The 15,958-nt window shown below is 40.7% G+C and overlaps 1 pseudogene; it reads right to left on the reverse strand.

The window, feature by feature from the left end:
• Positions 1-1,428: 1,428 nt before the first annotated feature.
• Positions 1,429-15,587, reverse strand: LOC114495025 (annotated as a pseudogene).
• Between the last annotated feature and the right edge of the window lie 371 nt (positions 15,588-15,958).

Consider the following 15,958-nt stretch of genomic DNA (forward strand, 5'->3'; position numbering starts at 1 on the left):
ACATAACAAAAGGTAGCTTTGCTGCTTTCATTGCTTAGGAAATTCTGAAAGGTTTTAGGAACTCTGTGTCCTAAAACAGGGCATGGACCAAATATATCTTTCTTGTTATAAACCACAATACCATTACAATATTGAATGAAAAGAGAAGTTAATGAACATGTGGGGTCACATCCAAATTTCACTGTTTGCATTGGCCTTTTCCTCCATCTTGCAGCTACTTATTTAAATATCATGGGCTAAAAAGATACAGAAGAATCTACAAACTTTTTATTTCTGGAATCATGTGCTCTTTTCTTTGGTAAATGGACTACTACTGTCTGCTTAGTGTTCTAGGTTTCTTTTGCTCACACTGCTGATTTGTCTCTGTAGTTCAGGCAGGCAAGGGGGATTTTCGAGGTATTTTCATCACCATCACAATGAGTGACTAACTGGGAATATTTGGACTACTCTTAGGAGGAACCAGGGGCAGGAAAGCAGCACCATGAATATTAAATCTTTGATCTGGGGATAATAAGTTTTATTACCTCTGATAAAAATCCAGTGTCCTCTTCTGTACTTCTGGGTATCTTAAATACATGTCTTTCTTGTTAATACAAAATTCATCCCGTGTAGTTCAGAGAGTTTCCCCTGCTTTATTACCTGTCTCTTGGGAAAGAAGGATCTAACGCACAGAAAGAAACACAAGGGTAATACCTATCCAAGGTGGGTTCCCACTTTTTACCCTCTGGATAATCCGAGGGTGGAGCAACCAATGGAATCTGACAAAAGCTGACTGTATAAGGGTGGAAATGGAGGGAGGCAATTGTAGGGCCCTGGGTGACAGTGTTATTGAGGATATGAATGTCAGCAACCCAGGGAAGGAGGCTGTGTATCTGCCTCTGTCTTTATTATATTCTCAGAGATCTTTTTGATGAACCCTGGTGTGGGCGAACTTGAATGACCTGATTCTTTTGCGGAGACAAGGCAGATCAGCCTTTCTCCAAAGGCTGCTAGCAAGGTGCTCTTCCCTGTCTACCCTCCTTGCCCTTCTCCAAGTCTGTGGTAATAAATATAGTACACCTAAAAGACTGAACCAGTCCCTCCCTGAAACAAATCATTATAAGCTGAACACTTGAAGAGCAGGTAACTTTTTCTTTTAATCTTAAAGATGTCCATCTGCATGCATTTAATTTGTTTTCATAGTCTGTGTGGCTTTTATTTCAATCAGGAAGTAATCAAATCTATATACAATCTAAAAATAGTAGAAAAGGTAAATAAAGAGGCCACAGTCCATCTGGGGTGGGGCAGGAGGGTGGGCCGGGACAGACCTGTACCTGGCACTCAGTGAGTGGGGCTAAGCATTTTTTGGCAGCAGTAATGATGGGGCCAAGTGGAGGAGGCTTGCTGGGCCTAGGGTAGGGAGGGCACTGCCTGGCTGGGTGAACCTGCTCACCTGACCCACAGGGCAGGCCCAGGCCAGTTGTGTGGCAGGCCTGTTCCCTCTAGGGCAGGCTGGGCCTGAATTCTCTGTTGACAAGTCCAAATTTTCACAGTGCTGTCCACAGCCCCTGTGAAGAGCTGGCGCTGGGACATGGCCAGCCCAGTCAGACAGCCCTGGTGATGCAGCGGGGGCTGCATACAGATCATGTTGTTTATAGTCCAGACCCCGAGGGACTGTAGGACATGCTGAAGACTTTGGTCTGGCCTGAAAAGGAGATGACAGCCAGGGCACACATGGTGGCCACACGCCCCATCAGTCTACACCTGCTACTTGGACTTGATATCCCACAAGTGGATAAATATCTCCTAGGTGCCCCAGACAGTGTGATTCCTTACAATGACAGAGTAGACATTACCACTGACATCTGCTGGACATGGATGTAGTTGAGGATCTAGATGTCCCAGATCTTGATTGTCTGGTAGAAGCCACCACACAGGTACCAGAAGCCACCCAAACAGATAACTATTTGGGCAGCCACCAGGGCCTACAGTCAGTTGTTGAGATCAGTGAGCCCCTTCTTCAACTTCAGCTCAGTGTCCACCATGTCCCAGACTTTGATGGCCCTCAGAGAGCTGCTGAGGAATATGCTGTGTAAGAAGACCAGTGTGCACTCCAGTTGTCTGGACCCAGATCATGTGCACCTTCTGCAGGTTCTGGATGTCCCATGTGAGGATGGTGCGGTCTGCTGAGGTACAGTAGAGTTTTAGCCCCTGGATACAGGGCATCAGCAAAATGCTATTACGGTCCTTTAGCATCTTCTGACATTTGTAGGTGGAACAGGCATCCCACACATTTATGTACTTGTCAGAGGAGCCATGGAAAAGCAGGTGACCCATGGAATAGATGATGGAGCCCTGGTTGCCCTCAAAGTTTCCCTTGCTGTTGATAATGTGCCGAGGGTCACAGGATCCTGGGATGCCCGTGTTTATTGGTGTGGGACAGCTCCATATTCAGCATGGATGCGTCACTCTTGGAACTCCATGAAGTCTTCACTAAGCTTGTTTTGTTTTTTGTCCAGGACATCAGATTTGAGCTCAGGGCTCTTCTCCAGATGGTCAATCTTTTTGAGAGCTTGCTCAGCATGAAGCACAGAATAGCAATCTGCTGGTCCTTCTGGGCCAGTGCCACATGCATTTTGTGGAAGCTGTCAACTGTTTACTGCAGGAACTCAGGCTGTCCAAGTGGCATGTCTCCAGGTACCTCTCATATGCACACTGGTTCCCAGTGAATGTGAACTACTTGGAATGAGACACTTGATGTACTCGCACTCTTTGAGGTGGGCTTCGAGGTCCATCTTGAGAAAGTGCAGACAGCTAGGGCTGCTCCTGCACGCATCTGTAGTCACAGCTGTCATCATGGTCCTTCCAGCTGCTGAGATTGATGATGAAAGGGCAGCTTCTAGGGTTTACCCCAAAGCTGGTGGGCTTCCCAGCCCCCACCATCTGGATAGCTGTGCCTATAGAGGATGAAGACTCCCGGATCAGCTTGGCCTCCACAGTGTTTTTTACCATGACTGTCAACTTGGCGCTTCCATGGAACACTTCTGTGATATCATGGTGCATCTTGGATAGAACATGTGCTCACATGTGGTGATCACAGGGTCCCTGAACACAGTGCAGCAGAGCTGGCAACAGTGCTTCACAAACAGCTGCTTAGCAAACTCCAGTGGCTCTGACTCCTCTTTGTCCTTGGACATATAAGGGGTAGTCCCCATATAAGAAGACTTGGACAGGCTGGACTCAGAGTGGCTGGAGATGGCAGAGTCAGAGCCTTGCAGGATGCTGATGGGGGCATGCTGTTCTCCTCGTCCTATGGGGAGTAGGCAAGGGTGCTGGAGGAGAAGGGCTACCTGGGGTGATGTTTGTGTGTGCTGATTCCTTGGGCTTTAGTGACTGCTGAAAAAGGCAGGCCCTTAAGATCATTTTCATCTGGTTCCTGTGGAGACTGATGGAATGGAAGGTTGGTGGGCCCTCCTGGAGAACCTGCTGTAGTGGGTGCTCCAGCCTGAGCTCTTGCTTTAGAGAGACACTCAGGCTACTGCCCTGCTCATGGCCACCTGAGAGTAGTAGCGCCACCCCCACCCTCCAACTTCATCATGTGCTCTTGGCCGCCAGCAGTGTTTTCAAAATAATTACAAGGACAGGCTGCTAAGATAATCAATAAAGGATGTTTGGTGTCAGCAAGTCACATATATTCCTTTCTATATAAAGTCATGATAAATTTTTTAAAAGATTTTATTTATTTATTTTTAGAGAGGGAAGGGAGGGAGAGAGGGAGAGAGAGAAACATCAATGTGCAGTTGCTGGGGGTCATGGCCTTCAACCCAGGAATGTACCCTGACTGGGAATCGAACCTGCGACACTTTGGTTCGCAGCCCACGCTCAATCCACTGAGCTACGCCAGCCAGGGCTTAAGTCATGATAAATTTTGCATTTTTATCAGTGAGTTGACTTTTATAGACACTACACTGATTTTAAATAATGCTATTGAAAGATTTTAGGGGTCTGAATTCTTCCAGTGCTCATTGCATGAGCACTTAGACAACCAGCAAGGAAGAGTGAATGGTTAGCAGGGTCGAGGGCTGCAAAGAGAATCAAGAAGATGAGTGTTGAGGAAATGCTGTTGGATCTGTGATGGGGAGAAATCCATGTATGACCTTTGGGAGAGCATGCCAGTAGCATAATGGAGAAGGAAGTCAGCTTGCAGTGCATTACAGAGTAATTGGGTACTGGAAAAGAGACAGCCTTCTTTTTTATATAGTCTAGCAGTGAAAGATGAAAGAGAATTAGTTTGACAGGCTAGCTGGGTCAAAGCACATTTTTAAAAAAGGATAGTTTAGAAGCAGAGCAGGAGGCATGGGAGACACTTGCATTTGTGGCAGAGTTCAAGGTGTGGGCGAAAGCAGGAGAAAGAGAGAGAGATACTACCTAGCATAAGACACCCAGTAGCAGGTGCTCTGTCTGCCTAATAGGCACTCAGCTTAAGGAAATTTCCAGAATTGCCTCAGTTTTGTAGGACTCAAAGTAAGTATTTGCTTTATTTATTTATTTATTTATTTATTTATTTATTTATTTATTTATTATTTAATCCTTATTGTATTATTTTCCCATTACCCTTTAGTCCCTTTATATGCCCCACAAAGGAGTTTTAGAGCATGAAACACACAGATGTTTGCTTTGGGGTGGCTTACAATCTAAAAGTGATACTATGCACACAGAGATAATGAAATGGAGTTACCAGTTCAACCAGTTCAATACCTTTCAAAGTGGTACCAGCCAAAAGATGTGAGCCAAAACATTCTAACCATAATAACAAACACTGGGTGACGTTGCTCAGTTTATTCACATAGTCACATTAGATAGACACTATTTTCATTTTGCATGTGAGGAAACTGAAGCTTAGATAGGCTACAGGCTAAAGAAGCTCTTCTTAAAGCTAATCATGATTTGAGTCCAGCCCCTGATTACAGGCTAGCACCCCACACCAAGTACCTCTCGGTAGAAATATTGTGTGAAGCTTGTGACCTGAAATGACAAATGGCAAATCAACAGTGTCATATCTCACTTTATGTAAGATAATGTGCATATCTTCTTTTAAAATACTTTGGCATAGGCACATGTGTGTACACATGTGTTTAAATGTGTGTTTGCCTGTATGAGTTTGAACTGCACTCTAGATATGGCCAACGGCCAGGCTGAAATACATACTCTAGGGGGAGAGAGGGGGTGGTCAACATTTAACAGAAAAATCTCCAGAGAATGCTACTATAGCCTTCAATAATCTTTAATTCCAATTAAAGCCAGATTTTAAAATAATAGCATAATGAACGAGAGAGATTGGTATTCACTGGTGAAATTAATGTTCTTTTAATTAGATAATGAATGTTGGAAATGGGCATTCATTAGTGAGATTAGTGAAAGATAAAATCTGTGAATTAACTAAAACATTCTAGAAAAACTCTGCCTTGGCATTGGTCTGGTAAGTTATCTTTAACGGTTAGATTAAAGGTGGAAGCTTGATCCCCAAGAGTCCTGTGCTCAGCCATCTCTGGAGGATTCTGGTTGGCTTGCTGGATTAGGCTAACTGAATCTTGCCTCTAGAAATGTTGTCATGTCATCCCAAAGTACCCTTTCATGCAAGGCATGACTGGAGCACCAAAAAGGGATTTCATTGGGTTTATAGAATAGGGCCTATTTGGGGTCTGTTTACTAATAAATGTTAACTTAATGGTCTGTATGTGTGGTAGAGTTTTGCCTGCTTTTTTGTTTTACTAAAACCTGGTAATAAGATTATACGGGAGTAGTGAACTCTCACTCACTTTCAACTAGTGGTGCATACTACTATTTACTAAAATTAGCTTATCTGTGCTTAATCAAATTGGTTTAAGTTAGTTAGGACTTATTTCTATGAGTTTTCTGTAAAAAATCCCTTTCTCACTCTTAGAAAAACTATTCATCACCTTCTCAATATTTCCAGGCTGATAGCCTCTTCCCTAGCCTCTCCCCGTTTGCCCTCCAGTTTTATTAAGAAAACAGCTATAGTCAGGTGGGCAGTCCTTCAGCTCCCCTCATCTTCCGTCATCAAACCCTCCAGCCTGCTGCACCCGCCCTTACCTTCTGCCTTTCTTCTTACTGCAAAGGAGAGATGTGTCTTGGCTTGTGAACAGTGAGTCTTTTTACTAAGCTCAGTATCCTGTCTTACTCTACCACTTAAGGACCTCATTCCTGTGGTTTACTTATTCTCTTTTCAATCAGTTTCTCTCTTTCTGCTAGATCATTCACAAAATATTTGAGCATCTTCTATCTTAAACAAAGAAACTTATGTTGATCCTCTTAAGTAACCACTCAATTTCTCTGTCCCTTTACAGTAAAACTACTACAAGTTGTCTGTATTGATTGTTTTTATTTCCTCAATTTTCATTCTCTTTTGGAATTATGAAATAATTCAAACACAGAGAATAGTTAGGGACTAATATAGGATACCTGTATGAACACACAGAGCTCTGTCCAGCTTTATAAAGTTTTAATGATTTTTTAAATTTATTTTACCTTTTCTAAGAGAAATGTTATAGACATAACTGAAACCCTTCTCAAATACATTTTCTCCCATCCCCAAAGGTAACCATTCCCTGAATTTGGTGGTCATCATGCCTCTATATGTTTTTATATATTACTCCACAGGTATATACCCACAACTGGTGTATAGTATTTATTTTTACAAGTTTTCAAATGTTGTATAAATATTATATACATGATTATACAACTTATATCTTTGGTCAACATTATATTATTGAGATTTATTTATATTAATATATTAATTTATTCATTTTAATTCTGTATTGTATTCCATTGAATAACTACTGTATACTTTATTCTGTACTGATAGATGTTATACCATTTCCATCCCCACTAGTAATACGAAATGAGAAGCTACTATTTCTTCATATTCATGCCAACACTTTGTCAAACTTATTTTTAAAAAGGTTTTATTTATTTTTAGAAATAGGGGAAAGGAGAGAGAAAGAGAGGGAAAGACACATCAATGTATGGTTGCACCTTGAACACCCCCAGGGAACCTGGCCTGCAACTGAGGCATGTGCCCTGACTGGGGATCGAACCAATGGCCCTTTGGTTTGCAGGTTGGCACTCAATCCACTGAGCCACATGGGCCAGGAAATTGTCAGACTTTTAAATTTTTCCAAGCTGATGCATTTGAGCAGGTGCATCACTGTGATTTTAATTTGTATTTCCTTGACATCTAGTAAAATAGAGCATTTTTTCATATTTTTATCAGCCATTGTATTATTCATGTTGAATTGTGTATTCATACCTTTTGCACTTCTGTCTTAGCATCCTGAATGAATAGCCCATCATTTCTCCACTGCTTTGTAATGCTACCTGTCTTATACTTCTTCCTGGATATCATGTTATTTTATTGTTTCAATAGTTTATCTGTATAATTCCAAATCAAGAGCCCATGATCTTATTTACTGCAGCTTTATAACAAATGGTAGAGCATATCCTCCCATATATTCTTTAAAGTATTTGTAGACATTTTTGCCTCTTGTACTCTCGTATGAATTTTAGGAACTTCATGTCCAGATCATGAAATCCTGGGAAGATTTTCACTCTAATTTGTTTGAACTTATGGAAAAACTAAATTTTACTTAATCTTGAGTTTTCTTATCTCTAAACAGGGCATGTCTGTTATTTCTCTCTGATGTACTCTAACTAGGCTTCTCCCCCCACTACTCCTTTAACCCTGCTTAGGTTGTCAAGATTGTGAACAACTTCCAACTCTTTGGTGATGGCCTTTGCATCAGCTCAGTCTCCCTAATGTCATCTTCTCAGAAAGTTCTTCCCTATTATCCAATTTTAAGAGTAACTCAATAACTTCTTTCATGTTCTTTACATTCTTTACATAGATAGCTCTTATCTTTTTTTTAAGATTTTATTTATTTATTTTTAGAGAGGGAAGGGAGGGAGAAAAAGAGAGAGAGAAACATCAATGTGTGGTTGCTGGGAGCCATGGCCTGCAACCCAGGCATGTGCCCTGACTGGGAATCGAACCTGCGATGCTTTGTTTCAAAGCCCGCACTCAATCCACTGAGCTATGCCAGCCAGGGCGATAGCTCTTATCTTTAATACGGTATCTGACTATTTCCTTGACTTTTACCACTTTCCCTCTTGCTAATTATACTTTCTATGATTGCTTGAACACATCAAGCTATTTTTCACAGAGGGACTTTATACTTCTTTCCTCCTCTATCTGGAGCTCTCTATTCTTAAAGACATTTGCATGATTCTCTTTTCATACAAATTTCCAGCTAACTGTCACCTCTAAAGAGAACTTCCCTGATGATCCCATGTGAAGTTACTCCCCAGGCATCATCACACCAACCCACTGTATTGTCTTAAATATTTGGATTCAGATTGGAAATCATTCTGTTGATTTATGTGTTTGCTTGTTAATAGTTAATTTCCCCCTAAAAACTGTCCCTCAGTCATATATGCTACATAAGAGCGGTAACTGTGTTTGTTTTGTGTATGTTAATACCAGAACACTGCCTGGCACAGAGTTGGTGTCCAGTAAAAATTTGGCCAATCAAATACGCCACTCTATAGCTTAAGACTTTAAATTCCCAATTGTCTATAAAATTAAGATACCCTTACTTGTGAATTGACATAAAGAAGGGATATAGGCCTCAAGTCTATTAAAATTAATTATTAGGGTTGACATAAGAAATTGATAAGTTAACAAATAATTGTTTACAAATATCATTTGAATGAATTAAAGATAATTTATTATATATGGATATCAAATAATTTAAAAATAAAATATAATATGTGAGCGCACACAAGTATGTCTTATATATACTATTTTTTTAATTTATTTTTTTAATCATTGTTCAAATACAGTTTTCTCCTTTTTACTCCCAATCCATTCCCCCCTCCCACCCCTCACCACTTCCCTCCCATTACCACCCTCCCCTTAGTTTATGACGATGTGTCCTTTAAGTGTGTTGCTGTGAACCCTTCCCACTGTCCCCTTAAATTCCCTCTACTCTCCCCTGTGGTCACTGTCAGCCTGTCCTCTATTTCAGTGACTTTGGTTACATTTTGTTTGTACTTTGTTTTGTTATTTAGGTTCCTGTTAAAGGTGAGACCATACAGTATTTGTCTTTCACTGCCTGGCTTGTTTTGCTTAGCATAATGTTTTCCAGCTCCATCCACGCTGTTGCATGGGGTAGGAGCTCCTTCTTTCTTTCTGCTGCATAGAATTCCATTGTGTAAATGTACCATAGTTCTTTGATCCATTCATTTACTGATGGGCATCTTGGTTGCTTCCAGCATCTAGCTATTGTAAATTGTGCTGCTATGAACATTGGGATGCATAGGTTCTTTTGAATTGGTGCTTTAGTATTCTTAGGATAGAGTCCCAGCAGTGGAATTGCAGGGTCAAAAGGCAGATCCATTTTTAGTTTTCTGAGGAAGTTCCATACTGCTTTCCATAGTGGCTGTACCAGTCTGCAGTCCCACCAGCAGTGCACTAAGGTCCCCTTTTCTCCACAACCTCTCCAACACTTACTGTTTGTTGCTTTGTTTATGATGGCCATCCTGACTGGTGTGAAGTGGTATCTCATTGTGGTTTTAATTTACACCTCTCTGATAGCTAGCGATATTGAACATCATTTCATGTGTCCTTGGATCTTCTGTATGTCCTCCTTGGAGAAGTGCCTGTTCAAGTCCTTTGCCCACTTTTTAATTGGGTTGCTTGTCTTCTTAGAGTACAGTCTTGTAAGTTCTTTATATATTTTGGAGATTAAACCCTTGTCTGAGGTATCATTGGCAAATATGTTTTCCCATACAGTTGGTTCTCTTTTTATTTTGATACTGTTTTCTTTAGCTGTGCAGAAGCTTTTAATTTTGATGAGGTCCCATTTGTTTATTCTTTCCTTTATGTCCCTTGCTCTAGCAGACAAGTCAGTAAAAAAGTTTCTGCGTGAAATATCTGAGGTTTTCCTACTTACATTCTCCTCTAGGACTATAATGGTGTCACGTTTTATATTTAAGTCTTTTATCCACCTTGAATTTATTTTTGTATATGGTATAAGTTGGTGCTCAAGTTTCATTTTTTTGCACGTGGCTGTCCAGTTCCCCCAACACCATTTGTTGAAGAGGCTATTTTTATTCCATTTTATGTTGCTGCCTCCTTTTTCAAATATTAATTGACCATAGAGACTTGGGTTTATTTCTGGGCTCTCTGTTCTGTTCCATTGGTCTATGTGCCTGTTTTTATGCCAGTACCAGGCTGTTTTGATTACAGTGGCATTGTAGTATAGTTTAGTGTCGGGTATTTTGATCCCTCCTACTTTACTCTTCTTTCTCAAAATTGCAACAGCTATTTGGGGTCGTTTATAATTCCATATAAATTTTTGAAGTGTTTGTTCTATGTCTGTGAGATATGCCATTGGTACTTTAATGGGAACTGCATTGAATGTGTAAATTGCTTTGGGTAGTATGGACATTTTGATGATATTAATTCTTCCAATCCATGAACACGGTATATGTTTCCATTTGTTTGTGTCTTCCTTGATTTCTTTCTTCAGTGTTGTGTAGTTTTCTGAATACAGGTCTTTTACCTCTTTGGTTAGGTTTATTCCTAGATATTTTATTTTTCTTTTTGCTATTTCAAATGGGATTTTTTCCTTGATCTCTGCTTCTGCTGTTTCATTGTTGGTGTACAGAAATGCCTTTGATTTCTGGATGTTGACTTTCTATCCCGCTGTTTTGCCAAATTCATTTATTAGGTCAAGCAGTTTTTTGGTAGAGTCTATAGGATTTTCTATGTATACTATCATGTCATCTGCAAACAGTGACAGTTTTGTTTCCTCCTTTCCAATTTGGATGACTTTTATTTCTTTTTCTTGTCTGATTGCTGTGGCTAAAACTTCCAGTACTATATTGAACAGAAGTGGTGAAAGTGGACAGCCTTGCCTTGTTCCTGATCTTAGTGGAAAAGATTTTAATTTTTGCCCATTGAGTATGATGTTGGCTGAAGGTCTCTCATATATGGCTTTTATTATGTTGAGGAATGTTCCCTCTATTCCCACTTTGACGAGTGTTTTTATCATGAATGGGTGCTGTACCTTATCAAATGCTTTTTCTGCATCAATTGATATAATCATCTGGTTTTTGTCTTTGCTTTTGTTTATGTGATGTATTACATTTATTGATTTGCGAATATTGTACCATCCTTGCATCCCTGGAATGAATCCCACCTGGTCATCGTGTATGATCTTTTTAATGTATTGTTGGATGCGGTTTACCAGTATTTTGTTGAGGATTTTAGCGTCAATGCTCATCAGTGATATTGGCCTGAAGTTTTCTTTCTTTGTTGTGTCTTTATCTGGGTTTGGAATTAGGATGATGTTGGCCTCATAAAAAGAGTTTGGGAGACTCCCATCTTTTTGAATTTTTTGGAATAGTCTGTGAAGGATAGGGGTTAGCTCTTCCTTAAATGCTTTGTAGAATTCTCCTGTGAAACCATCTGGTCCAGGGCTTTTGTGTGTTGGGAGTTTTTGGATTACTGCTTCAATTTCTTTTGTTGTTATGGGTCTGTTCAGGCTTTCTGCCTCTATTCCATTGAGTTTTGGAAGATTATATTTTTCTAGAAATTTGTCCATTTCACCTAGGTTTTCAAATTTCTTGGCATACAGTTCTTTGTAGTAGTTTCTTACAATCCTTTGTATTTCTGTGGCATCTGTTGTAATCTCTCCTTTTTCATTTCTGATTGTGTTTATTTGGGTCTTCTCTCTTTTTTCCTTGATGAGTCTGCTTAAGGGCTTGTCGATTTTGTTTATCTTTTCGAAGAACTAGCTCTTGGATTCATTGATCCTTAGAATTGTGCTTTTAGTCTCTATGTCATTTAATTCTGCTCTGATCTTGGTTATTTCCTTCCTTCTGCCTGCTCTGGGCTGCCTTTGTTGTTGTTCCTCAAGTTCTTGTAGACGTAGGGTTAGGTTGTTTGTTTGGAATGTTTCTAACCTTTTTAGGTGGGCCTGTATCGCTATGCACTTCCCTCTCAGAACTGCCTTGGCTGTGTCCCATAAGTTTTGGGTTGTTGTGAGTTCGTTTTCATTTTTTTCCAGAAACGTTTTGATTTCTTCCCTAATGTCATTCTTGACCCATTCATTGTTTAATAGCATGCTATTTAATCTCCATGATTTTGAGTGTTTTGGGTTTTTTTCCTTGGGGTTGGTTTCTAGCTTCAGTCCCTTGTGGTCTGAGAAAATGCTTGGTATGACTTCAATTTTCTTGAAATTGTTGAGGCTTGTTTTGTGTCCTATCATGTGGTCTATCTTTGAGAATGTTCCGTGTACATTTGAAAAGAATGTATATTTAGCTTCTTTTGGATGGAGGGCTCTGTATATATCAGTAAAGCCCATTTGCTCAAGGGTATTGTTCAATGCCACAATATCTTTGTTGATATTTTGTTTGGAAGATCTGTCCATTTTTGATAGTGGGGTGTTAAAATCCCCCACAATAATTGTGTTGCTGTCCATATCTTTCTTGAAGTCCTCTAAGATTTTCTTTATGTATTTGGGTGCTCCTATGTTGGGTGCATATATATTTACAATATTTATGTCTTCTTGATGGATTCTTCCCCTGAGTATTATGAAGTGACCTTCTGGGTCTCTCTTTATGGACCTTTTTTGGAAGTCTATTTTGTCTGATATGAGTATTGCTACCCCAGCTTTTTTTTCCTGTCCATTTGCTTGGAACATTTGTTTCCAGCCCTTCACTTTCAGCCTGTGTAGGTCTTTTATCCTGAGGTGGGTCTCTTGTAGACAGCACATATGTGGGTCATTTTTTCTGATCTATTCAGCTATTCTGTGTCTTTTGATTGGAGCATTTAATCCATTTACGTTTAAGGTTATTATTGATAGGTACTTACTCATTTTCTTTTATGTACGTGTGTTCCTCTCTCTCTCTCTCTCTCTCTCTCTTTTCCTTCCCTTTCTTAAAGCAGTCCCTTTAGGATCTCTTGCAGAGCTGGTTTGGTCGAGGTGTATTCTTTTAGACTTCTTTTGTCTGGGAAGCTTCTTATTTGGCCTTCTATCTTGATCGAGAGCCTTCCTGGATATAGTGGCCTTGGTTGCAGACCTCTGGTTCTCATTACCTGGAGTATTTCTTGCCATTCTCTTCTGGCTTGAAGTGTTTCCATTGAGAAGTCAGCTGTTAGCCTTATTGGGGCTCCCTTGTATGTTACTTCCTGTTTCTCCCTTGCTGCCTTTAAGATTCTCTCTTTGTCTTGAAATTTTGCCACTTTAATTATGATGTGTCTTGAGGTGGGCCTCTTTGGGTTCCTCTTGATTGGGACTCTCTGTGTTTCCTGGATTTGTGTGACTTTTTCTCTCATCAAATTAGGGAAGTTCTCCTTCATTACTTGTTCAACTAGGTTTTTGATTCCTTGCTCTTCTTCTTCTCCTTCTGGTATCCCTATTATACGGATATTATTATGTTTCATATTGTCTTGCATTTCTCTTAATCCCTCTTCATTCTTTCTGAGCCTCTTTTCCTTTTCTTGCTCTTTCTGGATGTTGTTTTCTGCTTTGTCCTCCAGCTCGCTAATCCGATCTTCTGCTTCATCGATCCTGCTTTTCATTCCTTCTACTGTGTTCTTCAGTTCAGAAATTGTATTCTTCATTTCCTCTTGACCTTTGTTGAGAGTTTCTATTTCCTTTTTCATGTGTGTATAGTTTGCTGTGAGATTGATGTAGTTTCCCTCTAATTTCTGAAAATTCAATGTGAGTTCATTGACCTTCCTGGTAATCATTGTTTTGAACTCACTGTCTGATAGTTGAGTTTTCTCTATTTCATTTAGCATTTTTCCTGAGGCTTCCTCATTTCCCTTCAGTTGGGGGTTGTTTCTTTGTTTTCTCATTGTTCATGGGTTTCTTCTTTTTTCTTCTTGTTTGTTAATTTGATCTGTTGTGATTCCCTGTAATTATGGTGTGAACTTCTGTGGTAGAATATTTGTGAGATTCAGTGGTGCAATCTCCTTCGTGTATCCTGGTGTTCACAGTTTCCCCCTACTCTTTTTTGTGATCAGTTGGAGGAATAAGGCAAAATGGTTTAAGACAGCAAGACAGTATACTATGATATTTACATTAGCAGCCAGTAGAGAAGAGATGGGTTATCCTTTGGCTCCTTATAGTGTTAACCGTGATCCTCCACCCCACTATCCACGTTTTAGAAAGGGTGGGAAGAAAGTAAGACTCTTATTGGGGACTAGAGGATTGTTAGTTGGATCTAGAAAGCTGTGAGGCTGTGGGAGGTCAGATTCTAAGGTAGGGTTGGATTAAAGATTAGTATATAGGAGTAGTGCGTAAAAGAATAGAGACAACCCTCACAATAGTATAGTTCAGAAAATTGCAAAGTGGGCTGAGATCAGGTAGAGGTATTGAGAAGTATTTACAATTGTATGGACTAGGTCTTATTAACAGTAATAGTAAAGTGACAGTCTTGTGGCAGAATCAATGAGGTCTAGATAACAAGAATTAGGAGCATAGGACCTTGAGAGATGCATTAATGGAACACAGATGAAGGATAGTAACTTATCAACACCTTGTGACTGAGATACCAGGGGGAACCTATCAAATGACAGTATAACCAGCCAAGCAAAGAAGATTATACAGAAAGAAAAAGAATACCAAAATATTATTAAAATAAAAAATGTCGGGAAAGTGAGAAAAAGATAATACAAATTTACAGTAACTTGCAAGATAAAAAAAAAGAAAAAGGAAAGAAAAGCAGAAGATGTAGTGCAGGAGAGATAAATTTGGAGTGGAAAGAATAATATTAAGATGAATGGAAGAGAAACATAAGGGATTGAGAGGTAAAAATAATAAGAATTGAAAAATAAAATGTCACATAAAACACAAGATAAAATCAATCAACTAACAACAGCGACAAAAACCAAACCAAACCAAACCAAATAAAACCAAACAAAACAAAAAAAAGAGAAAAAAAAGAAAAGAAAAAAGAAAACAAACAAACAAACAAAAACCAACAATAAAAAAAAACCTCTTGTTGGTTTCTAACTGGCCAGACCAGTTTTTCTGATCTTGCTGGCTTCAGCTGGCTGAGGGATCTTTGAAATGCTTCTCTCTCTCCCAGCCCAGATCTCAGCAAGTCTGTCAGAATACAGCAAGTCTGTCAGAATACTGGGCGCTCCCGAGCACACTGGCTCTCTGGATCTCACTTCCACATTCTTCCGGACTCCGGGGTCCTACAGGATTCCAGCTCTATGATCTCAGGAGGCACCCGCGACGTTTTGGGATTCACTGTGCCCTCCCTGCAAATCGTAAAAGGGCGCGCCCCTCCCCCAAACTTTTGAAATTCGGGGTCTAGGATCGCCCTTAGCGCCTTGCCACGCCCATTCCAGGTTCACAGCGAGTGCGAAACAGTCTTCTCGAAGGTGCGCAAGCCGAGCCCTTTCCAGCTCCGTGGTCACCGCCGAACTGCACTCCAACCGGGTTTTGGTGCCTTTCCCGGCTCCCCTGGTTGGGTTGGCTGGAAACCTCTGAGCCACCAAGCGCCATGGCCCTCCCAGGATCCCGGTGTACGATTCAAGCCTCCCTATGGGGCAGGAACCGAGCACCTCCCGACTCTGCTCTCCACCGATCTGCACTTCTTCCAGGCTAGGGATGCTGGTGCACTTCCAGGCTCCCCCTGGTCCTGTCGGCTAGAGGCCCTCACTTCACTTCTCCCAGGTCTCTGGGTGGGTGTTCATAGTCCCTGGGCAATTTTTTTCCCAGTCCAACTGGCCAATCTATTCCTTCTAGCAACACATTCTCCCCTGGAGTTGCTCACCCCCCGTATTCGGGGGAGGGAGCAGCGACTCCCCTCTCCTGGGAGCCCCGAGAGCCAGGCCTGGGGACTGTACATCCCTAGTCCCCACGCTGATCCCTGG

Source organism: Phyllostomus discolor, chromosome 4, assembly GCF_004126475.2.
Source record: "Phyllostomus discolor isolate MPI-MPIP mPhyDis1 chromosome 4, mPhyDis1.pri.v3, whole genome shotgun sequence".
NCBI lineage: Eukaryota > Metazoa > Chordata > Mammalia > Chiroptera > Phyllostomidae > Phyllostomus > Phyllostomus discolor.